The sequence below is a fragment of the Macaca nemestrina genome, chromosome 11, assembly GCF_043159975.1.
Source record: "Macaca nemestrina isolate mMacNem1 chromosome 11, mMacNem.hap1, whole genome shotgun sequence".
NCBI classification, from domain to species: domain Eukaryota; kingdom Metazoa; phylum Chordata; class Mammalia; order Primates; family Cercopithecidae; genus Macaca; species Macaca nemestrina.
The window spans coordinates 131,036,034-131,061,479 of NC_092135.1; the positions used below are offsets into that span (position 1 = coordinate 131,036,034).

General features: G+C 43.9%; 1 protein-coding gene and 1 long non-coding RNA gene across 5 annotated transcripts in view; one reads left to right on the forward strand and one right to left on the reverse strand.

Annotated features, from left to right (window-relative positions):
• Positions 1-25,446, reverse strand: part of LOC105473903 (neuronal guanine nucleotide exchange factor) — a 136,526-nt gene that overhangs the window by 54,137 nt on the left and 56,943 nt on the right. The gene's annotated exons all lie outside the window — the stretch shown is intronic.
• LOC139357248 (uncharacterized) lies at positions 3,314-9,030 on the forward strand. Of its 4 annotated transcripts, none has more exons than XR_011610143.1 (4): positions 3,314-4,311; positions 4,698-5,043; positions 5,658-6,066; positions 8,424-9,030. It is a non-coding gene; the product is annotated as an uncharacterized lncRNA (long non-coding RNA). The 4 variants fall into 4 exon arrangements; XR_011610142.1 differs by having other exon boundaries at positions 3,319-4,850; positions 4,934-5,043; positions 8,424-9,026; XR_011610141.1 differs by having other exon boundaries at positions 3,325-5,043; positions 8,424-9,022.

A 25,446-nucleotide genomic window follows, 5' to 3' on the forward strand; every position in this document is an offset into this window, starting at 1 on the left:
GCTGAAAACACATGCGATTCTTCCAGACAAGGGGAGAATGACTCAAAAGGCTATTCAGAAATCATTTGGCTGCCACTCCTTCAACACTTTGCCCAGAAATCCGCTCAGCTAAACATCCAATTTCTACCTTCCACAAAGCACAATTCAGCCTGGTTCTTTGCCACTTTATAACAAGGATGGCCTTTTCTCCAGTGTCCAATGACATGCTCCTCATTGTTTTCCGAGGCTTCATTAGAATGGTAACTGGTATGGTAAACTCCATACTTCTACCAACCAACATTCTGTTCACGATGAATTAGTATTGGCTAAGAAGATACAAATGTTTTTGACAGCTCACCTCTATTCTTTATGGGTTCTCTCCTGAATCACCTTTCTTTTTTCTTTTCTTTTTTTCTTTTTGGAGACAGAGTCTCGCTCTATTGCCCAGGTTGGAGTGCAGTGGCACGATCTTGGTTCACTGCAACCTCCACCTCCTGGGTTCAAGTGATTCTCCTGCCGCAGCCTCCCGAGTAGCTGGGATTGGAGGTGCGCACCATCATGCCTGGCTAAACTTTTTGTATTTTTAGTAGAAACAGGGTTTCACCATGTTGGCCAGGCTGGTCTCGAACTCCCGACCTCGTGATCCACCTGCCTTGGCCTCCCAAAGTGCTGGGATTACAGGCATGAGTCACCAGGCCTGGCCCAGAATCACCTTTCAAATTCCATCCATGGCAATCTAGGCTTTTTTCCTAGCACGTGCCTCAAAACTCTTCTAGCCTCTACCCATTACCACTACCACATTTTAAGCAGCACCTTCACTTCTTAGTATCAATTTATGTCTTAGTTCAGGCAAAGTGCTGTAGTCTGGGGGCCTATAAAGAATATAAATTTATTTCTCCCAGTGTGGAGGCCGGAAGTCTGAGATCATGGTGCCAGCATGGGCTGGTTCTGTGAAGGGCTCACTTCCTGGCTGCGGACAGCTGACTTCTTGTATCCTCATGTGTTAGAAAGAGGGCTTGGGAGCTCTCTGAGGTCTCTTTTAAAGGGCACTAAGGGCCGAGTACGGTGGCTCACACCTGTAATCCCAGCACTTTGGAAGACTGAGGTGGGTGGATCACCTGAGGTCAGGAGTTCGAGACCAGCCTGGCCAACAAGGTGAAACCTTGTCTCTACTAAAAATGCAAAAAAAAAAAAAAAAAAAAAAATTAGCTGAGCATGGTGGCAGGTGCCTGTAATCCCGCTACTCAGGGGGCTGAGGCAAGAGAATCGCTTGAACCCAGGAGGCGGATGTTGCAGTAAGGTGAAGTCGTGCCATTGCACTCCAGCCTGGGGAACAAGAGTGAAACTCCATCTCATAAATAAGTAAGTAAGTAAATAAATAAATAAATGGCACTAAACCCATTCATGAGGACTCTGCCTTCTAAACCCAACTTCTCAAAGTCCCTACCTTCCAATATCATCACCTCATGGGGTAGGATTTCAACAAAGGAATTTTGCAGGAGAGATAAATATTCAGTCCACAGTAGCCCCTAAACAACTAAAACTCAGTATACCTGACAGTGCACCCACCGTCTCCCCCAGTTCCCCTCCCCTGTGGCAAACCAGGAGCCACATAGAACTTGGGCGGTGGCCTCCGCTTCTGTACTTCCTGTCACCCGGTGTGCCAATGGCTCACCAAGCTCCCTGGATCCCACAAGTGGTCTCTTTCCCTGGTATCTGGACTATTGCAAATCCCTCTTCTCCCCAGGCCATCCTTCTCTCTGTCCCTTTCGGGCAATATGGGTCTGATTTTGTCCCTCCCCTGTTCAAACATCTTGGTTGGAATTCCATGCCACCAAGGGTGACGCCCGGCCCCTTGTGCTCTGACAGGTCCCTCATCGGCTGTCCCATGCCTTTGTGATCTTGGTGGGGATTACTGGCCTCCCTAGCTCTCTGAGGCTTTGGCCTCTCCACACTTTTCCAGGTTCTGGCTTTTCCAAGTGCTGTTCCCTCCCCTAGGATTGTGCTCTCCTATTGACACCCTCGCCCTTCCAGGTCTAGGCACATTGGGTATCCCCACCAGGCCCCTTCTGCTCTCTGACCTGCAGTTGCTGCCTGGCACTGGGATGTTCTGTCACAAGGGCATCCTTCCAGGAAGCCATGGGCTCCTCAGGATGGGCACCCTGCTGCCTCACTCATCTTTCATCAGGGGCCAGAGAAAAACACTTTATGAGGCCAGGCACAGTGGCTCATGCCTGTAATCCCAGCACTTTGGGAGGCCGAGGCAGGCGGATCACAAGGTCAGGAGATTGAGACCATTCTGGCCAACATGGGGAAACCCTGTCTCTAGTAAAAATACAAAAATTAGCTGGGCGTGGTGGCACGCACCTGTAGTCACAGCTACTTGGGGGGCTGAGGCAAGAGAATCGCTTGAATCCAGGAGGCAGGGGTTGCAGTGAGCCGAGATTGCACCACTGCACTCCAGCTTGGGTGACAAAGTGAGACTCCATCTCAAAAAAAAAAAAAAAAGAAAAAGAAAAAGAAAAGGAAAGAAAAAGAAAAACACTCTATGGGCAAACATAGGACCGCCTGGTTTGTGTGGCTTCACCGTCCCTGAATTTGGTGTAGCACTAAATGGGAGCTATTCCTTTTATGCTCTGGTGCACCAAAGAGGAAGGTTCTTTTTTTTTTTTAAAAAAAGAAAATATTAAAGTGAAATTACGTATATTAAGATGAGCATAAAGTCTTCCAGTAAAAAATAAGCTAAAAATATCTATGTAATTATAAAATCAGTTTAGAAAGTCACTGAGTTCTAAGGCATGTAACCTTCAGCTAAATTCCACATGTTCCATTTTCCATTGCGTTTAGTGCTTATTAGGCAGGCTGTTATTAAAATCTCCTTTTAACTGACATTTTGTTCTGAATCATTCACAAAATAAAGTACTGATAAATATTTCAAATATTTATACCTGACTGGCACGTAGTAGGTGCTATATAAATATCTGAGAATGGGCCGGATGCAGTGGCTCACACCTGTAATCCCAGCACCTGGGGAAGCCAAGGTGGGTGGGTCGCTTGAGCCCAGGAGTTCAAGACTAGCCTGGGCAACATGGCGAAACCTCGTCTCTAAAAAAGAAAAAACGACAAAATTAGCCAAGCATGGTAGCGTGCGCCTATAGTTCCAGCTACTCAAGAGGCTAAGGAGAGAGGATCACTTGAGCCCAGGAGGCGAAGTTTGAAGTATGCCAAGATCGCACTACTGCACTGCAGCCTGGGCAACAGGGTGAGACTCTGTCTCAAAAAGAAAAAAAATAATTGGTGAATGAAGTAATGTTATATTTTTAAAAATAAGTATTTAGTTATTTTAGGTGTTTTATCTAAAGATTTTTTTTTTCCTTTGGGTTATAAAAGTTAAATATTGGAAGCAAAGTGCTTTCTTATTTACGTAGTAACTTCAGCCTTCGGGAGTTCTTGGTTATTGTTATACAGTTTTTCTTGATTCTGAGGGAGAATCTCTGGAATTGGAAGGAAGTGGATGGAAGCTGAGATTATCTGGTTCAATACTTTTATTTTACCAAAGGAACAAGACCAAAGAGTTAAATTAGAAACTCAAGACCTGCCAGGCTTGGTGGCTCATGCCTGTAATCCCAGCATTTTGGGAGGCTGAGGCGGGCAGATCACTTGAGGTCAGGAGTTCAAGATCAGCCTGGCCAACATGGTGAAACCCTGTCTCTACTAAAAATACAAAAATTAGGCAGGTGTGGTGGCACATGCTTGTAATTCCAGCTACTCGGGAGGCTGAGGCAGGAAAATTGCTCGAGCCCAGGAGGTGGAGGTTACAGTGAGCCAAGATCGCACCACCACACTCCAGCCTGGTTGACAGAGTGGGACTCCATTTCAAAAAAAAAAAAAAGAAACTGAAGACCACATAGCTGGCTAATGGCAGATCTGGAAATATAGGATAGTGAGTCAACACTATATTGTATAAAATAAGGAACTGCACATTGCTATTCACTTATTCTATTTTCAGGGTCACATGGTATGTCACCAGACTATCGAATGTTTAAAAACATTTGTATTGTTATATTTAGTAGGAAAATGCATTGAATTTTCTTTTTTTTCTTTTTGGTAGTGAGAAGACATTTCTCAAATATATATAGGAAATGTGGTAGCTTTTAATTAACTGTGTCTTTTAAATCCATAAACACAGTAGTTTATTTTTATCACTCTCAGAACACATTTTCTACTTGCTTTGAAAATCAACAAATTTAATTCACAGAGGCAGAACCAGCAGTCGACCCACAGAAGGCTATAGCATCAAGAGTTAAATGGACCCCCAAATCTAGGGGGAAGGTGAGGAAAAGGATAGGATAGATGCCCAGGAAGGGACCGCCTCTGTCGCTGCGGCACTGAGGTACCCAGAAACCCGCACTCTGTGGATGAAAAGATTTCGCCACAAGGAGACTTTCCAAAATAAACTGTTCTGTTGGGTGGCTGGAAGTACTTTACCGGTGAGGTGGAGGTGGAGATTTTCCCTTACTTTTCATCAAGAAGATAATTTATCAATGTGGGATCGTATCATGTTATGGAAATAAGTTAAAAACAAAATCAGTCTATCCCTGTGCGATAAAGAATTAACTTTACCCAAAGAGAGGTCTGGCTTTTGCCCTGGGCTCTTGGGAGGTGCTCTCTAAGCTGTTGGAATGTGGTGTCTGAAAAGAGGGTCTTTCCTTACCCAGGAGCCTTGGGCCACACTGGATAGGGTGGGGTCTCTGGGTCATGTGATATCAGCTTTGCCTCCAGAACGGCTGGAGACTGAGGTCAGCCACCTGGGCAGCCAACCAGATCTTTGTGACCAAGCCCCAGTAAGAACTCTGGACACCAATGCGCAGGTGGGTGTCTCTGGGTGATGATGTGCCATGCATGTTGTCACACATCGCTGAGGGGAAGGTTAGCGCTGTCTGTGACTCCCCAGGGAGAAGACCACTAGAAGCTTTGTGAGTATAACTTTTCTGGATTCTCCCCATGCATCTCTTCCCTTGGCTGATTTAACTCTGTATCCTTTCACCGCAATAAACTGTAATGGTGAGTATAACAGCTTTCAGTAAGTTCTGTGAGTCCTTCTAGCAATTTATTGAAACTGAGGGTGAATTTGGGCACCCCCAAACTCTGCCATTCATGTCAAAAGTGAGAGTGGTCTTGTAGACTGTCCTCTAACTTTGCAGGTCTCTAATCTGATTTATTTAATTAATTAATTAATTTATTTTTGAGACAGAGTTTCACTCTTGTAGCCCAGGCTGGAATGCAATGGTGCAGTCTCAGCTCACGGCCACCTCTGCCTCCCGGGTTCAAGCAATTCTCCTGCCTCAGCCTCCTGAGTAGCTGGGATTACAGGTGCGCACCACCATGCCTGGCTAACTTTTATATTTTTAGTAGAGATGGGGTTTCACCAATTGGTCAGGCTGGTCTTGAACTCCTGACCTCAAGTGATCCACCTGCCTCGGCCTCCCAAAGTGCTGGGATTACAGGTGTGAGCCACTGCACTCAGCCTGTAATCTGATTTAGAACACAGTGGCCACTTTCCTCTAATAGCCTTCCTTTCCTCTGGTCTCTTTGTCCCTCCCTCCGTCTGTCCTAAGTGCAGCTGCTCTGTTAATTTTCCTCACACATGTCTGACCCCACACATCTGTTATCTTCAGTACCTTGTAGGTAATTCATTGCTCAACAGAGTTAATGGACGATCCAGGCTGGGACTGCCCAGATGAAAGCTGAGTCACTCCTGTCCTCTGTTAGTACTGCTGCATTCTCACCTGCCTGCACGGTTTCTCCTCCCAGTGAACCTGAGCTTTTTGGGGGCAACTATGAAGAGGCCGTTGATCTCTGCTTCCTCAGCACCAGCACTTCTAGGAGGCATTGGGAAGGGGCTGACTCATGAAGGGGAAGCTGAGTCAATACGGGGAAGCCAGTGGACTCGGTGGTGCCATGCCCTTGGTGTGAGTCTTTCTTCTCTGCAGTTACTGACTGAAGCATCAGCATTTGCTTGGTATCCCATCTTGTGTGTCTTGGGTCAGTGATGATTCTTCAACCGATCTCTTTAGGAACTAGCAGGTAATGGCTTCTGAGATTGGTGCCTAAAGCTTGGAGGAGGTAGCTAGTTATGATCTGTCTTTGTGAGTCCAAAAAAACCATCAAAACTGGATTCAGTGTTTTAGTGAAGTGAGGAATGTTTTTTGTTCTTTTGGGATGTGTTGCTCTGGTGGACGGTCATGCTTTTGGTTAACTAGGGAAAAGGCCAGAGAGATCAGGAGACACCTACAAACCCTCGTCTGCTTTAAGGAGAGATGGTAGCACTGGACGAGTTTCGATGATCATGGGAAGCAGATCCATCATCTCAGGGCTTAATTGCTGAAGACTGGAGATTGCTATGCTGAATACATTTTCTGAATCAAAAATAGATGATGGCCAAGAATTTTGCTCTGTTTCTGGGCATTAGAGGCAGCCTGGAGGATGTTGCTTGGCTAGTGAAACATTGGAATTTCCTAAGCATTTTGATGGTTCGTGTGTCCTTAAAAGGCTTGGACAAATTGCAGCCATATCACCAATTATGAGATGCAGACTATAGAAATAGCCTTCATGGAAACGAATTACCTAAAACAGGCTGCCCCAGATAACTCGTGGATAAGATGCTGGGATGCTTATGTGTTTATCTGAAACTGTGGAAAACGAGGGACGTCCTGAGATATTGGTTTCTCTGGAATATTCCTAACCAAGGATCCTGGGATACATAGGGTCTGGGGGTTTGGCTGTGGGCTTTCGACCAATAGAAGCATCCTGAAGCAAGGAGCACCTAAGGGGTAAATACTATAGGCCAGGTGTGGTGGCTCATGCCTGTAATCCCAGCACCTTGGGAGGCCAAGATGAAGGATCACTTGGAAGGATCCTTGAGCCCACGAGTTTGAGACCAACCCGGGCAACATAGTGAGACCCTGTCTTAAAAAAAAAAAAAGGAAATAAATAGTGTAATTTATTGGATATGCTGAGGGTGAAATTTGAAGTGAATGAGATCAGGAGTTGCCTAGGTACACATAATTTGGATGTCTGGTTGTGGCACAGGGCTCTTATATTCTTAATTACAACTCAAACTAGGCCAGGTATGGTGGCTCACGCCTGTAATCCCAGCACTTTGGGAGGCCGAGGCAGGTGGATCATGAGGTCAGTTCGAGACCAGCCTGGCCAACATGGTGAAACTCCGGCTCTACTAAAAATACAAAAATTAGCTGGGTGTGGTGGCAGGCACCTGTAATCTCAGCTACTTGGGAGGCCGACGCAGGAGAATCCCTTGAGCCCGGGAGGCAGAGGTTGCAGTGAGCTGAGATTGTGCCACTGTACTCCAGCCTGGGTGACAGAGCAAGACTCAGTCTCAAAGGAAAAAAAAAAGAAAAGAAAAGAACTCAAACTGTAAAGGAATGAATAGTCCCACTTCCACTTCCTTGCACTCAGAGTTATTCATCTTAAATCACCTCATAAACTATATAGTTATATATAATGTAGTGAGATCAATTTGTAAGTTAACTAAACAAATAGAAAGTGATATTATTATTATTATTTAAGTAGCCTACATTTAGTGCTAAAATGCATTCACTATGGTAACAGAGAATGCATTGCCTTAACCATTAACCAAATGGAGCGAAACTTTATGAAACAAGAAAGAAAAATATTCACTCATAAACAAAGTAGACTTAAAGAAGTAGCATGTATTTAATAATTAGAAATTGTTCCTTGAAAATTACAAATGACTGGATTTTGGAAAAGTATCTTCCATAATGAAAAGCTAGTAGGTAATATGAAAACTTTACATTTCCTATTGAAACAGAAACAACTACCTTGCCCTTAACGTCCTGTAGAATGTTCTTTGTTGAGTTACCAGGACTAATTGTTCAAGAATTTGGTGTCTCGGCTGGGCACGGTGGCTCATGCCTGTAATCCCACCACTTTGTGAGAACGAGGCAGGCAGATCACCTGAGGTCAGGAGTTCAAGACCAGCCTGGGCAACATGGTGAAATCCCGTTCCTATTAAAAATACATAATTAGCTGGGTGTGGTGGTGGGTGCCTGTACTCCCAGTTACTCAGGAGGCTGAGGTAGGATAATCACTTGAACCCGGGAGGCGGAGGTTGCAGTGGGCCGAGATCATGCCACTGTAATCCAGCCTGAGCAACAGAGTGAGACTCCATCTCAAAAAAAAAAAAAAAAAAAAAAAAAAAAAAAAAAACCAAAGAATTGAGGTCTCATTAGAAGACGAGTGTTTCGGGTAGGGATGGGTCCCTCTAGGAGAGATGTTTGAGATACAGGTGTGACGTGCCACTGAAATGCTTGTTTCTGGGTCCTTGACTTTGTAATGTTGACAGAATTCCTTTCTTCCCAAGAATTCATAGCTTTTCACTATGATTAATATTTCTCTTTCAGAGTATCTCATAAGGAAACTGGTGATGGCACCGTACAAATTAGCACACAATAAATGAATATCACCATAAAGAAAAACACTGTATTTCAAAAGCATATCAGAAACACAGCAATCAAAGAGTTTTGAAAATGAACAGCCAGTGGTTGCCAAGATGTGGAGGTCGCCAAGGCATGGAGGTCACCACAGTGTGGAAGTTGTCATTTGCCCCTGGGGGCAGGAGTGTGAATGGATACAACCTTTCAGAGGGCAGTCTGACAACGCATATCATAAATCTGCAAATACTCATACTCTTTGGCAAAGAGATTCTACTTCTAGGAATATATCCTAGTGAACTATTGAGAGTCTGTGCAAAAAAAAATGAGCAGCAAGGAGTTTTTCACAGTGTTATTTATAACAGGGAAATATTTAATGTCCAATAATAGATTGACTATTTAAATGATCACATATTTCTCAAATGGAATACTACAGCATTAAACATTATTTTAGAAGAACATTTAATAATCTGGAAAGACATCCATAGTATTTTAAATAAAAAAGCAGATTGCAAAACTGGAATGGTAGTGTGCTCTTACTTTGTTTATAAATAGACTTTTATATGTGGAATTTTAAGCATGCACATATACTTTTTAAAGGACTAGAAGACTGATCACCAAAAATATTTCATAGTACTTGTTGCTGGTTGGTTGGATTCTAAGGGAATTCTCCTCCTTTTGTAACCACCCAAGGGGTTCACCTTGCTGGCTGCCTAGACAGAGTCGATTCATCAAGACAGGGGAATTGCAATAGAGAAAGTAATTCAGGGAGAGCTGGCTGTGCGGGAGACCGGAGTTTTATTGCTACTCAAATCAGTCTCCTGGAGCATTCAGGGAGCAGAGTTTTTAAGGATAATTTGGTGGGTGGGCGAAAGCCAATGAGCCAAGAGTGCTGATTGGTCAGAGATGAAATCATAGGAAGTCGGAGCTGTCTTCTTGCGCTCAGTCATTTCCTGGGTGGGGGGGCCACAGGATCAGATGAGCCAGTTTATTGATCTGGGTGGGAGCAGCTGATCCATCAAGTGCAGGGTCTGCAAATATCTCAAGCACTGATCTTAGGAGCAGTTTAGGGAGGGTCAGAATCTTGTAACCTCCAGTTGCATGACTTCTGAACCATAATTTCTAATCTGTGGCTAATGTTAGTCCTACAAAGGCAGTCTAGTCCCCAGGCAAGAAGGAGGTAACAGAAAGGGCTGTTACCATCTTTGTTTAAGCTATAAACTATAAAATAAGTTTCTCCCAAAGTTAGTTCAGCCTACGCCCAGGAATGAACAAGGACAGCTTGGAGGTTAGAAGCAAGATGGAGTCAGTTAAGTTAGCTCTCTTTCACTGTCTCAGTCATCATTTTGCAAAGGCGGTTTCACTTTTACTCATACGTGTTTTTTTTACCATAAATGTGTCACTTATGTAATAAGAGGGGAGGAAGTTACTTTAAGAAACAACATCAATCCCTTAATGCGCATAAATTTAGAGCATGGGTTCAAAGCGTTCACGTAGCCATAGGGAGCCTGGTCCACTTGAAAATGATGGGCTGCTATGTAGTCTCCAGATTTATTTGGGGGAAAAACACCGCAATTCACTACATAAATCTACCTCCGTAAGAGCTCTTCATATTGCAAAGAATCACGAATTCAAATTTTACAGTAAATTACTTCTTGGCATCGTCAAAATTAAAGCACTTACCTGATATTCTAATCTGCCTGGTTATAAAAATAGTCTGTTTTCCAGAAATTCCCCTTTTCCTTCCAGAAATCCACATATATAAGTCCTAACCAGAATGCTTCTTCCTTTTAAACAGAAGCCATAGTCCCATCAGATGAGTCATCAAAGAAATCACCACCTCCACTCAAAGGCAGGTTTCCCTAACACCACAAGCCCTTCCCTGCCCTCCTGCATGGCTACATCCCACCTTTACTGGCTCAATGCCACCTCCTCCAGGAAGTCCCCCATCCCATCCTGTGGCTGGCTGTGTTTGTTCACTCTTAGGTCTCCTGGAGCACTTCATCTGGGCTATCAGAAACCCTGGTCACTTTATTGGGAAGTTAACTCTGTCCTATTAGACTGGGCAAGGAGACAGGACCTGGCCTGAGTGAGCCTGCCCCACTTGTCGCTGTGAGGGGCAGAGCACCTAGTATGCTTTTGAGGCTTTCTACGTACTTGCTGAATCAGCAGATCTGGGGGAAGCTTGAAAGCACGTCTACATTCTTTAGGGATTGTCAGACTTCTCTCGATAAATAATCACAGGGACATCTTCCAGACCCTTTTCCTTTCACTTATTAATGTAAATCTTCTCTCCTTCCTACTCCCTTAAAGGATGGGTGTACCACCGGGTACGGTGGCTCACGCCTGTAATCCCAGCACTTTGGGAGGCCGAGGCAGGTGTATCACGAGGTCAGGAGTTCGAGACCAGCCTGGCTAACATGGCGAAACCCCGTCTCTACTGAAAACACAAAAATTAGCTGGGGGTGGAGGCGCGCGCCTGTAATCCCAGCTACTTGGGAGACTGAGGTAGGAGAATCGTTTGAACCTAGGAGGTGGAGGTTGCAGTGAGCCACGATCGCACCACTGCACTCCAGCCTGGTGACAGGGTGAGACTCCATTTCAAGAAGAAAAAAAAAAAAAAGGAAAAGTGATGAGTGTGCCTTGAGCTCAAGTAGTACCATTATTTTGCAGGGGGGATATCAGTTTACCCGCAGAGAAGTGAAATTTCTTTTTTTCTTTTTTTTCACTTACTATTCATCACTCCCCCGAACTGACCAGTTGCAGCTGCTTTTTCTAATTTTAAAGCCATGTCTCATTTTTTCCATGCAGTGAAGATTGCATGTTAAATTGCTACTGTTTCTAAAATGTTGCTGAGCCCTTGGAGTAGCTTTTATTTGTCACAGAGTCAGCGAGCTGTCTAGGCCTGCTTCTCTGTTTAGCTTTGGCTAAAAAGACAGATGGCTCTTAATAGGTCTCTCCATCCTTTCTTTTTTTGTGGGGGTCTCAGAGGAAAGTCTTGACAGAAATACAAGTTTCTATTTGAAATTAGCATTTGTTCTTAAAAAAAAAAAGAGTCTGTAACCTGTCACCAGCTGAGTTTTCTGTTAAGAAGTGATAGATTCTTACCAGGAGAAAAGGGAGCCTTCTCCACAGGCATAAGTCAGAGCAATGACAGAAGAGAACAACAAAAGGAAACTTCTTCTCGTTGAAAACTCCTGAGAATATATCCTGTCCCTTCCTTAAAGCCAGGGCCTCAGTTTCTGTACTTCCTGTGCTGTCTCTACTGATTGTATAGTTGCTTGAAAGGTGGAATGCTCTACATTTTCAAGGTTGAAATCTCTTGTGATTACCAAACTAAAACTCAGAGGAAACGGACACTGAAATACATTCCTGATTGGAGAACAAAACTATCCAACCTCATAGGGAAGGGAATTTGACACTAATAGAACTACGAGTGCAGGCCGGCGTGGTGGCTCACGGCTGTAATCCCAGTACTTCGGGAGGCCGAGGTGGGCGGATCACCTGAGGTCAGGAGTTCGAGACCAGCCTGGCCAACATCATGAAACCCCATTTCTACTAAAAGTACAAAAATTAGCCAGGTGTGGTAGTCGCACGCCTGTAATCCCACCTATTTGGGAGGCTGAAGCAGGAGAATTGCTTGAACCCAGGAGGCAGAGGCTGCAATGGGCTGAGACTGCACCACTGCCCCCCAGCCTGGGTGACAGAACAAAACTCCGTCTGGGAAAAAAAGAAAAAAAAGAAAAGAAGAAAAAAATAACTACAAGTGCATTTACCCTTCCACCCAGTGACGCCACGTCTAATAATTGCCCTGCAGACACACACTCTGAAATAAGAAAAAGATACAGACAGAGTTATTCATTGTGGCATTATTTTTGAAAGTAACATATTAGAAACAACCTAAATACCCGTCCTAAGGAGACTGGTTGAATAAACCATGGTATAGTCACCCAAGGGAGTGCTATGGCGTTGCAGACATAAGAATGAAGAAGGTGTGTTGGGACTGAAAGGAAGTGATTTCCCACCATCGGTGAGAGAAGCCAAGGATACAGTATCTGTGTTGTGTGCTACTTTTGTGAGCTAATGATGGAAAGGGAAGTGAAACAATTATATACACACTTCTTTTTTTTCCAAAAAGAAATAAGGAAAGAAAAAAAGAGAAATTAATAAAAATGGTTACTTCCAGAGTTGGGTAAGACTTTTCTGAGTATATACATATATATATATATATATATATATACATATATATATATATATATATATATATATGTATATATATATCTCTTTTTGGAGATGGAGTCCTGCTCTGTCACCCAGGCTGGAGTGCTGCGGCATAATCTCGGCTCACTGCAACCACCACCTCTCTGGTTCAAAGTGATTCTCCTGCTTCAGCCTCCCAAGTAACTGGGATTACAGGTGCCTACTACCACACCCGCCTAATTTTTTATTTTTAGTAGAGACAGCATTTCACCATGTTGGCCAGGCTGGTCCCGAACTCCTGACCTCAGGTGATCTATCCATCTTGGCCTCTTAAATTGCTGGGATTACAGGCATGAGCCACCACGCCCGGCCTATAGTTTTGACTTATAAGCCACGCACATGTTTTAAATGCTTCAAATAAAAGAAATCTAAAAGTATGAAAAAAACTCTAGAATTGAGAATAAACCAAAACAAACGAACCCAAGTGATTATGTCATTGATAACATAACCCCACAGGAAAAAAATACTTAGTTCCAGTAATTTTTCAACATAGTACTCTATTTTTCTACCCTGACTGAGGTCTATTCTAGGACTAAAAAAAAAAAAAGATAAATTTTACACTTTGTTTAGCTGGTGGTGTGGGTTGTGTTCCCTAAAAATATATGCTCAAGTCCTAACCCCAGTACCCATGCTTGTGACTTGATTTGGAAATAGGATCCTTGTTGAAGTGGATTAGAGTGGGTCGTAATCCAATGGCTGATGTCTTTATAAGAGGAGGGAAATTTGGATGCACAGACAGACACAGAGAAAGGAGAATGCTATGTGAAGACATTGGCAGAGCTTGGGGTGAGGCATCTGCCAGCCAAGGAGTGCCAAGGGTGCCAGCCGCCACCAGAAGCCAGAGAGAGGTGGGGAGCAGCTTCTCCCCACAGCTCTGAGAGGGAGTGTGGCCCTGATGATGTCTTACTTTGGCACTTCTCGTCTCCAGAACTGCAAGAGGGCAAATTTGTGTTGTTTAAAAGCCACCCAGTTTGCAGTGCTTTGTTCCAGAAGCCGTGGCGACCAAGAGAATAGATTTACTGCTGATTATGGCACAGGTGGAGTCATTCTGAAATTGTTCTGTGTGCATTTGTAGAATAGAACAATGTCTCACAACATACTGATTGTTGAGGACCTGGTTCTCACTGTTAGAAAAGCAACATGTGCAAAAAAGATACTTGCACACCCATGTTTATAGCAGCACAATTCACAATTGCAAAAAACTCAAATGCCCATCAATCAACTAGTGGATAAACTGTGAAAATATATATATATATATATATATATATATATGCAATATATATATATGCAATATATATGCTATATATATGCAATATATATGCTATATATATGCAATATATATGCTATATATGCAATATATACACTATATATGCTATATATGTTATATATGCAATATATGCTATATATATGCAATATATATACACAATGGAATACTACCCAGCCACAAAAAGGAATGAATTAATGGCATTTGCAGCAACCTAGATAAGACTGGAGACTATTATTCTAAGTGAAGTAACTCAGGAATGGAAAACCATATGTTCTCACTCATAAATGGGAGCTAAGCTATGAGGATGCAAAGACATAAGAATGACACAGTGGGCTTTGGGGACTTGGGGGGAAGGTTGGGAAGGGGGTGAGGGATAAAAGACTACAAATTGGGTGCAGTGTATACTGCTCGGGTGATAGGTGTACCAAAATCTCACAAATCACCACTAAAGAACTTACTCATGTAACCAAACACTACCTGTTTCCCAATAACCTACAAAAATAAAAAAATTTCAAAAAAAGAAAAGTGAGATACAGAATCAGGGAGTAACCATCACTGTGTATAGGATTGGAATTAGGATATGCATGTGAATTCACACACACACATATATGGGTACAATTTCCTAGCTCTGATTGCTGAATAGTCCTAGAAGCAGTGACCTACCAGTAGTAATGAACACATCTAGTGCCCAGATCTTGGTTTCTAAACACCATTCTCCACTAAATGGAGCTAGGGCTCCTTGGAAAAATGGCTGATTGCATGTCCGAGATACAGAAAGCATATGAAAGCATGCTGTGTCTGAAAGCAAGGAAGTGTTCAAAGACAGCTAGGGAGATATCAAGGGACACTGTGGCCAGCTGGGAGGGGCTCCTATGTGACAGTTTGAGCCTCAGAAGGAATATGACAATCATGGATTAAAACACATTGAATTAAAAATGTAATGACCATGAGTCCACAGTCATACTCAAAAACAAAAGAAAACAAACCACAAAACAAAGGAAGGGTCTTCTTCACAGAAGAAAATCAATTAATGTAAGTATGAGGAGTGCTAGAACATTCCCATTTTGCAACAATGTAATAGTTGATTCAGGAAAGATTGATAATGGATGTTAAAAGCCATTGGTTGAAAGGCTAATAGGAAAGAGTGTATTTGTGCTGTCTCAAACCATCACTCTACAGATAACTTATTAGTCACAAAAGGAAAAATGGTACGTTTACTCTGGAGCAATCTGGCAACTTCCAAATTAACCAAATGATCAAACATAGCATCAGAAATAATGGGCCAAGCTGACATGTGTGCCTTTAGATGGGATGCAGCTTGAAGTACACATCACCTGGATGCGTTCTTGCTGAAAATGTTTAACCTGAATCCAATCAAGTGCGTAGACGCAACTCCCAGTTGAAAGGAGACATAGGGCGTGATATGGGTTGGCTCTGTGTCCTCACCCAAATCTCATCTCTAATTGTATTCCCCACATGTTGAGGGAAGGACCTGCAATCTCCGCCTGTTGAGGGAGGAAGTGATCAGATTATGCGGGCGATTTCCCCCTTGCTGTTCTTATGATAATGAGTGAATTCTCACGAGATCTGAGGATTTTATAAATGGCAGTTTTTCCTGCACTCTCACACACTCTCCCTCACCCGCTGCCATGTAAGACATGTCTGCTTCACCTTCTGCCATAATTGTAAGTTTCCTGAGGCCTCCTCAGCCACGTAAAACTGTGGGTCAACTAAACCTCTTTCCTTTATAGATTACCCAGTGTCAAGTAGTATCTTTATAGCAGTGTGAGAACAGACTAACACAGGGAATAAAGGAACAAGTTAACACAGGGAATAAAGGAACAAGTTAATAAAGGAACAAGAAGCAGACAAATTCATAATGGGGCCATTCTACAAGGTGATAGGCCTGTATTTTTAAAGAGTCAGTCATGGAAAAAGAAAGATGAAGAGGCCATTATCGATTACAGGAATCTAAAGACAGCATACCAACAAACGCAGTGATTGAAACTTGACTACATCTTTTAAAAAAGGTATTGACACATACTTATAGGGTACATGTGATATTTTGTTACCTATGTAGAATGTGTAATGATAAAGTCAGGGCATTTAGAGTTTGATTCAATCTTTTTAATATGGCCCAAGTGGCATGACCAAATTTTGATTCACAAATACCAGCTGTGAAAGACATTTTGAGGACAATTGGGGGCCATGGGGTCATTTGAATATAGCCTAGAGATACATTTGTGTATGTGTGTGTATCTATCCGTGTACGTGTGTGTGTGTGTGTGTGTGTGTATATATATATATATAATTAGTATTTTTTTTTGAGACAGAGTCTCACTCTGTCACCCAGGCTGGAGTATATTGCACAATGTTGGCTCACTGCAATCTCCGCCTTCTGGGTTCAAGGGATTCTCCTGCCTCAGACAATCCCAGAGTAACTGGGATTATAGGTGTCAGCCACCACGCTCGACCAGCCTGGATATTAAATATAGAACAATTGTTAACTTTCTTAGGTGTGATAATGGCACTGTGGTTATATAGAAGGATGTCCTTATTCTGAAAAGCTGTATGCTGGGTATTTAGGGGTGAAGAATAATGACGTCTGCAATTTAGTTTCACACAGTTTAGGGGAAATAAAGGAAGGAGAAAGAGAAAAGAGAATGCCAACATGCGAGGAGCTAATAAATTTTTGACTCTAGATTGAGGCCATATGGGAGCTTATTGTGCTATCTTTTGATTTTTCTGTATGTTTAAAATTTTTTCTTTTAAAAAAGTTGGAGGTAAGGGAAAACAAGTATTTAAAGAAGCAGCACTTTGATGGAAAGAAATGGATTAACAATCAAGTTTGGCCAGGCACGGTGGCTCACTCCCGTAATCCCAGCACTTTGGGAGGCTGGGGCGGGTGGGTCACTTGAGGTCAGGAGTTTGAGACTAGCCTGGCCAACGTGGTGAAACCCCATCTCTACTAAAAATACAAAAATTAGCCAGGCGTGGTGGTGGGCACCTGTAATCCCAGCTACTCAGGAGACTGAGGCAGGAGAATCACTTGAACCCAGGAGGAGGAGGTTGCAATGACCCAAGATCATGCCATTGCACTCTGGCCTGGGCAACAGAGCAAGACTCCGTCTGAAAACAAAACAAAACAAAAACAAAAAACAAACAACCAACCTCCCCCCCCCAAAAAAAAAACAATCAAATTTAAATGTAGTCAGATGTTTGGCATGAAATGTTGAGGTTGGTGTGTCACAGAGGCCAAGGGAAGGAAGAGACCTTTGCCAGTCACTGCCCAGCTTGGGAGCTCTGTGGAGCCAGGACCTGCCTGAACGGGAGCCCCACGAAGGCGGAGCTCTTGGTCCCTTTTGTTCACTGCTAAATCCTCAGTACCTAGAACAAAGCCTGGATCATAGTGGGCGTTCTGTAAACATTCGTCATCTGACTCAATGAACTGCAAATAGCTCAGTGATATTAATAAACATCTTTATCTGATTTCTGAGTATCTCTCAGGACTCTGGGCCAAAGATTAGGAATATTTTTTCTTCTTTTCACATATGTTATGAAATTACAAAAGATTATGCTGGTTTACACTCAACTAGTGTCTTTCTCTGCACTCTTTCTTTTTTTTTGAAATGGAGTTTCACTCTTGTTGCCCAGGCTGGAGTACAATGGCGCGATCTCGGCTCACCAAAACCCCACCTCCTGGGTTCAAGGGATTCTCCTGCCTCAGCCTCCCGAGTAGCTGGGATTACAGGCATGCACCACCACACCTGGCTAATTTTGTATTTTTAAAGTAGAGATGGGGTTTCTCCATGTTGGTCAGGCTGGTCTTGAACTCCTGACCTCAGCTGATCCACCTGCCTCAGTCTCCCAAAGTGCTGGGATTACAGGTGTGAGCCACCATGCCTGGTTCTCTGTACTCTTTCTAGTACTCAGTGTTAGAAATTTTTGGTTTGTGTTTTTAGACCAAGTCTCACTCTTGTTGTCTAGGCTGGAGTGCAATGGTGAGATCTCGGCTCACCACAACCTCCACCTCCCGGGTTCAAGCAATTCTCCTGCCTCAGCCTCCTGAGTAGCTGGGATTACAGGCACCTGCCACCATGCCCGGCTAATTTTTGTATTTTTAGCAGAGACAGGGTTTCACCATGTTGGCCAGGCTGGTCTCGAACTCCTGACCTCAGGCGATACACCAGCCTCAGCCTCCCAAAGTGCTGGGATTACAGGCATGAGCCACTGCACCCAGCCAGAAATAATTTTTAAAGTACCAGTTTGATGAATGAAAAATGTTGTCGCTTTAGTTTACATTTCTTTCTTTACTAGTGAAGTTGATTTTTTTGGTTCATCCTGTTTTATTCTTTCTTTGTGAATGATCTCTTCATGAGTTTTGCTGGTTTTAATTTCAGGAATGTTCGTGTTTCTCTAACTGATTTGTGAATACAGCATTTGGTGTTATTGGTATGAGGATATGTATATTTTTTTAACACAGGCCGCTTTGTGGGAAAGGAACTTATTTCTAAAGGATATGTAGATCAAAGTATCAGTGATAGGCTGATAGGTGCTAAGTGTGGCAGTGGGGCCCGCACCCCCACATCCCGGCCTCCCTTTGCCCCTGGACTGTGTGATAGGTGCATGTGACTCTCCATCACTCTCCCTGTCCCAGGAGACCAGGAGCTGGGGCAGAGAGGAGCCTCCCAGGGCTTTTGGTCCAGCCCCTGCCTTCAGGCAGGCAAGACAGCAGTGTTCTGATTTTCCAGAAAAGACTACCAACGGGCAAGGCCTCCTCTTGGGCCTTGGACATGCCCCATTCCAGGTGCACGTGGACTGGGTGGAAGGAAGGAGACTCCTCATTCCTGAACAGTTGCTATGACTTCAGGTCACTTCCAGGAGGTCCCGTCACCACTGCCTGTCCCTCAACCCCTACCTGAGAGTTTGATCTGAAACCCTCCAAGCCAGACTTGCCTTGTCTGTCAGTTTGGTGTCTTTTTTGCTAACATATGGTTGACTTCAACACATGCTTCAGAAAAAAACATGGAAGGGGAACAGCTGATGAATGTACATTAACTGCCAACCGCTCAGTAATTTATTTATTCAATGCATAGCTATTGAGCATCCAGTATCTCCAAGCCCTGACAGATGATCAGGCCTCAGACCCAGTGGCGTCCAGCATGCGGCTGGCTGTTACTGACTTGAAACAATCAGTGGGCCGTCTTAGAGGCTGGCGCCTTCAGCTTTTTGCCAGGAAAGGTGTGAAGACAACCAGTGCCACTGCCCCATTTTGTGAGTGTGGCACTCACCGGAACAGCAACTCCAAGATGGGCAGACACCAGGACCGTCTGCCTTTAGCCTCTCTGGTGGCCATGTGATACCTCAATGTCCAGGGCTTTTCAGATGTGCATCGTACGGTCCCCTTTCCATATCACAGCCTCTCTCTGTAAAGCGAACCACCTATCATTTGATGTTCTGCCTTGAACTGGGATCCAGCCATTCCACTGATGCTGTGCACCCGCAGATTCTTAGCTGTCTCCCCAGTCCAAGGCACGACAACCTTCTCTCTGCAGACACGTGAATTTGCAACCTGGGAAGACCTGAGTCTTGGCATAGTAATTAAACCTGGCCAAAATAGAGCATGCTATTATTCTACACTGTGGAGTCAAGGTCTTAATTTGGAGGTTTTACAATTGCATAACTGGCAGTGTCAGGCTATAGGGGCCTCCAGCACCAATTACCCTTGTGAGAGACAGAAAGGGAATCAGAGAGGTTTCACACTTCCTTTTAGGGCTTGGCTGCACTTAGGAACCACCAGGGTTCCTCGGTGCACATCACTTGTTCTTTTCTGTCTGTGCAGTCTGAAAGCCCTCCCCATTCCCCCTGTGCAAAAGAAATCCCAATATGTTGTTTAGAAGCGAAACCAGTAATTTCTCCCATGGTTTCTTGTACTGCATGAAGAATGACATGTTCAGTGGTATTGCTACAGTCAATGTAACAGGGAATTTTGAGTGGCAGGTTTACTATTTTTTTTTATAGCATTTCTTAACATAAGCCAGGGGCATGCTATCAAAATACAGCTCAGTGGAGACATTTCTGCCACAGTTGAAGGGTGAAGGGAAAGTACAAAATGATAAAGTCCAAGCACACAGCCCTAGGAAGGCATGGTGTGGCCTGGGGATAAAACGCAGATCATCAAAAGGATAAATGGGCTGTAAAGCCTTCAAGCCGCTTTAGCAGGGCTCTGTTGGAGACAGGGTGAGGGTCACGCCTCAGGCAGAGACCTGGAATGGACTCGCCCTGCATGGTGACTCAGGCGGATCTTCAGATGTAAAGGCCGAGTACTATCAATGGGAACTGGGAATATGGATATACATTCCAAGGACAATACTTAAGAATCATGTTGATGCAAGCATTGTAGAGGAAATTCAGACTCCAACAGACATCTATTTACAGAGCACCTATGTGGCAAGAATCATTTTAAATGCATTCTTTCATTGAATTCTCCTGGCAACCTTGTAGAGTTAGCATAATACTTAGGAAGTTCAGGAACTTTTCAGCTCATCACCATTCACTTCATTTTCTTGAACATTGTTTTCTCTACCAGTAGACGTTAAGTTCCAGGATTTCTGGAAGATGAACTATCTATAAGAGTAGCAAGTGCCTTTTAACAGAGGTATTGATTATCCTCCCAGTGGTTACTACATTTTTCTCATCTTAGATCTGTTAACTCCACATACCAATTTCTACATGGAAGTGCTATTATTTAATAAACTATATATTGAGGGTATCTATTTTCGGACCCTGCCATCTTCTTGCTGGAAAGTCTTGGAAACATAATCAATTGCCTTGAACAGTCTACCTTTGAAAAGTGATCAGCGGGCTGGGCACGGTGGCTCACGCCTGTAATCCCAGCACTTTGGGAGGCCGAGGCGGGCGGATCACCTGAGGTCAGGAGTTCGAGACCAACCTGGCCAATATGATGAACCTCCATCTCTACTAAAAAATACAAAAATTAGCTGGGCGTGGTGGCAGTCGCCTGTAATCCCAGCTACTCAGGAGGCTGAGGCAGGAGAATCACTTGAACCCAGAGGCAGAGGTTGCTGTGAGCCGAGATCGTGCAACTGCCCTCCAACAAGAGTACAGACAAGAGTGAGACTCCTCTCAAACAACAACAACAACAACAAAAAAGGACAACAAAAAAGAAAAGTGATGGGGCCAGGCACGGTGGCTCACGCCTGTAATCCCAGCAACTTTGGGAGGCCAAGGTGGACAGATCATGAGGTCAGATGTTCAAGACCAGCCTGGCCAAGATGGTGAAACCCTGTCTCTACTAAAAATACAAAAATTAGCCAGGTGTGGTGGCACGTGCCTGTAATCCTAGCTAGTGGGGAGACTGAGGCAGGAGAATCGCTTAAACCCATGAGGCAGCAGTTTCAGGGAGCCGAGATCACACAACTGCACTTCAGCCTGGGTTACAGAGTGAGACTCTGTGTCAAAAAGAAAGAAGGAAGGAAGGAAGGAAGGAAGGAAGGAAGGAAGGAAGGAAGGAAGGAAGGAAGGAAGGAGAAAAAAGAAAGAAGGAAGGAAGGACGGAAAGAAAGAAAGAGAAAAGTGATCAGTGTATCTGCCTCTTGATATTGTTCAGTTTTAATAAGACGGCTACTCCTACACACCAACATGCTCAAAAAATAAAAAAATAAAGCCAGAAGGTAGTTGACTTACATTCTTTTTTTTAATTTTATTTTTAATTTTAATTTTTATTTTTTTTGGGGGGCGGAGTCTCGCTCTGTCTCCCAGGCTGGAGTGCAGTGGCGCAATATCCGGTCACTGCAAGCTCCCCCTCCTGGGTTCACGCCATTCTCCTGCCTCAGCCTCCCGAGTAGCTGGGACTACAGGCGCCCGCCACCTCGCCCGGCTAATTTTTTGTATTTTTAGTAGAGACGGGGTTTCACCGTGTTAGCCAGGATGGTCTCGATCTCCTGACCTCGTGATCCGCCCACCTTGGCCTCCCAAAGTGCTGGGATTACAAGCGTGAGCCACCTCGCCCGGCCCATTCTTTTTTCTTTTTTTTTTTTAAAGAAAAAGTGTAAGCAACATTGTTGGTGACACTGATAGACGTTCCTTTATGAAAATCAGGAAATGGGATCAAAACCCCCTGTATCCTGGCTGCCTGCCTAGGGCGAGATCTGCCCGGGGCCAGGGTCTTCTCCCAGAAAGCAGTTCTGGTGCTCCAGGATGTATGCGGTTTCTTTCTTGGAGCATAACTGAGGTGACTGGGGCCCGGGAGCGTTTTCCAGGAGGAACGCAGAGGGGCCACATGACTAAGGTCCAGGAATAGGCTCCTGGAACACCGGCTTTGGCGCACCGGAGCTTCCTGGGAAGCTGCCAGGGGAAACGGTAGCTAAATGTCTCCTTGAGCCACCAGATAAGACATTTTCTGATAGAAACTGGCACTCAGGACAGTGGAGGTGATTGATAAATATTTATTAAATGAATGAACTCATAAATGAATGATACCTCAAGTTTGCAGGGGTGAAGCATTTGCCAAAAATAGAGCTACTAACTACAAAAAAATCCTTTCTTCCTATTGATATGTGGATAACAGAACCAATTGTCTGCTGAGGGAACTGCATTTAGAGTCAGGCTGCAGTGTCAGGTGGCTCAGGGTGTGCACTGTCCAACTAAGGGGTATCTTTTACATAGGTGACACTGTGAATGGAACCCTCTCGAGCTGGGCCCTGGAATCACACCCTCGACGTAAAGGAGGGTGCTTTATTCTTTTCTCTCTGACAGGGGAGGTGGGTATCCAGGCTTTCATTCATTCATTAACTGTCTTAGGCCTGGGGATATGACAGTGAATAAGACATCGGTCCAGCCCTGGAGTTACTGTCTAATAGAAAAGATGGATAAGTTGCCTGAAAATGGTATGTTAATCTAGGTGATGAGATATTGTAGGATGCTGTGGGAGCTTGAGAGAGGGGTTCCTAATGCCATCTGAGGCAGGGAGCATGAAGGAGGGGTGGCAGGTCGAGAAAGCCTTTGCAGAAGAAGCTAAGTGAGAACTGAAGGATGAATAGAAACTATCCAGGCACCAGTGGGGGTGGGGGAACAGCAGGTGCAAAGGGCTTGTGGTGAGAACACTTTCCAGCCATCGAGACATAGTAACAGGTCACGAGACATAGTAACAGGTCACGAGACATAGTAACAGGTCACACACATTGGGGGCAGATCGCTGTTCCCAGCACTTTACAGACATCAGCTCACTTTTTGTTTGTAATATGCTTATTCATACTCTAACTCTCCCCAACTTAAGGTGAGGACCCCGAGGCAGAGAAAGCCGAAATGACCTGCCTAAGGTCGAGCGTGGGAGTCTCCCTCCAGAGCCTGCAGTCTTTTTTCCCTCAAGATATTAACTGTTTTTTACGTTTTAAAAGAATACCAAAAATTGCAAGTACAGTACAAAGAACTTTTTAGAAACTTTCCCTGAGCCATTGGAGGGTCAGCTGCCGACCTGACATCCCACCATCCCCAAATACTTCAGTGTGTATTTTCTAGAACCAAGGCTAGTTCCTATATAACCCGAACACAACCATCAAAACCAGGAAGTCAGTTTTGAAATATTATCACCAGTGACTCTCAGACTCCATTCAGCTTTTTGCTATTGTCTGCTATGATGTCCTTTAGAGTAAAAAGACCCAGTCCAGGATCGTCATGGCAGCCAGCTGATCAGTTCTTTGCTGTCCTTTAACTGGGAGCAGTTCTTCAGTTTTTGCTTGTTTTTGTTTGTTGGCTGGTTGGTTTGTTTTTGAGACAGAATCTCGCTCTCTTGCCCAGGCTGGAGTGCAGTGGTGCGATCTCACTGCAGCCTCCACCTCCTGAGTTCAAGCAATTCTTGTGTCTCAGCCTCCCGAGTAGCTGGGATTACAGGCATGTGCCACCACGTCTGGCTAATTTTTGTATTTGTAGTAGAGATGGTGTTCCACATGTTGGCCAGGCTGGTACTGAACTCCTGACCTCAAGTGATCCACTCACCTCGGCCTCCCAAAGTGCTGGAATTATAGGCTTGAGCCACCAAGCAGGACCTTTGCTTGGTTTTTGTGACTCTGACACTCATGAAGATTTCAGACCAATATATTTTGTAGAATGTTTCTCAGTCGGGACTTTTCTGGTGTTTTCTAATATTAGATTAAGGGTTTGCATCTCGGGCCGGCTACCTGGTTAGTTTGGCGTGTTTTTGAATTTTGCAGAAATGAAACTGTATTGTACATATCCTTCCTCGATCTCCCCCAAACATAACTGCAGTTTAGCGTGTGCTTGTATGTGCTGGGCCCTGTTTGCTGTGTTTTCTGGTTTCAGATGCCACTCCTTTCCTTGTAAATGTGAGGTAACTGAGGCTTGGAGAGAGCAAATACTTATTTACCCAAGGCCATATGCTGCTATAAGGAGGATCCAGGGCTCAACCACTCTGAGTGGTTGTCCCTGAGGGGACCTGGCTGGGTCCTGCTAAGGTCAGAACAGGTGGGGTTTTGAGAGAATTTGAGAGAAACAAGCTTATGGGTCCATCGGTTCCAGCTTCTATCACTTCCCCAGAGTCAGCCCATAATGTAAACATCTTAAATTAAGAATTCTAAAGAATTGGAAAAAGATTTGGCTGCAATATAAGATTGTGACTAACAGAAGAAACAGTAACTAATATTATCCATAAAGTATTGATAGAACCAATAAAATAGGAGTTTAAGAACCAGAATTAGACTGGGCGCAGTGGCTCACACCTGTAATCCCAGCACTTTGGGAGGCCGAGGCGGGCAGATAACCTGAGGTCAGGAGTTTGAGACCAGCCTGACCAACATGGCGAAACTCTGTCTCTACTAAAAATACGAAAAGTAACTGGGCGTGATGGCAGGCGCCTGTAATCCCACCTACTTGGGAGGCTGAGGCAGGCAATCGTTCAAACCCAGGAGGTGGAGGTTGCAGTGAGCTGAGATTGTGCCACTGCACTCCAGTCTGGATGACAGGATGAGACTCCATCTCAAAAACAAAAACAAAAAAATTAGGTTACTGAAAAGTTACAGTTATAAACAGTCAAGTAAAAAAAATAAATAAATAAAACAGCACATGAAAGACTATGGTTAAAAAGAAATAGGAAATAAAACAATAAATCGAAGACCAACCCTGCCCCAGAAGCTTAGGAATTTAAATAGGCAGATAAAAACAGAATTAAGGGGGAAAAAAGATTTGGCATTAAGAATTAAAGCCAGAAGTGCTGAATTTTAATAGTGGTAATTATGATAAAGCTAAAACACAAAGGGAGAACATTTAAAAGGTTATTAAAATAGAAAATAAGAAGGAAGGTAAAAGGGCAAAGTAAGGAAGATTGAAAATTAAAAATAAGTATGATAAGCTAGAATAACCAAAATACAGCAAAATAAATCTAAATGGGCAATTTAACAAGGGGGAAGATGTCAAGAGTTTTTTTTTTTT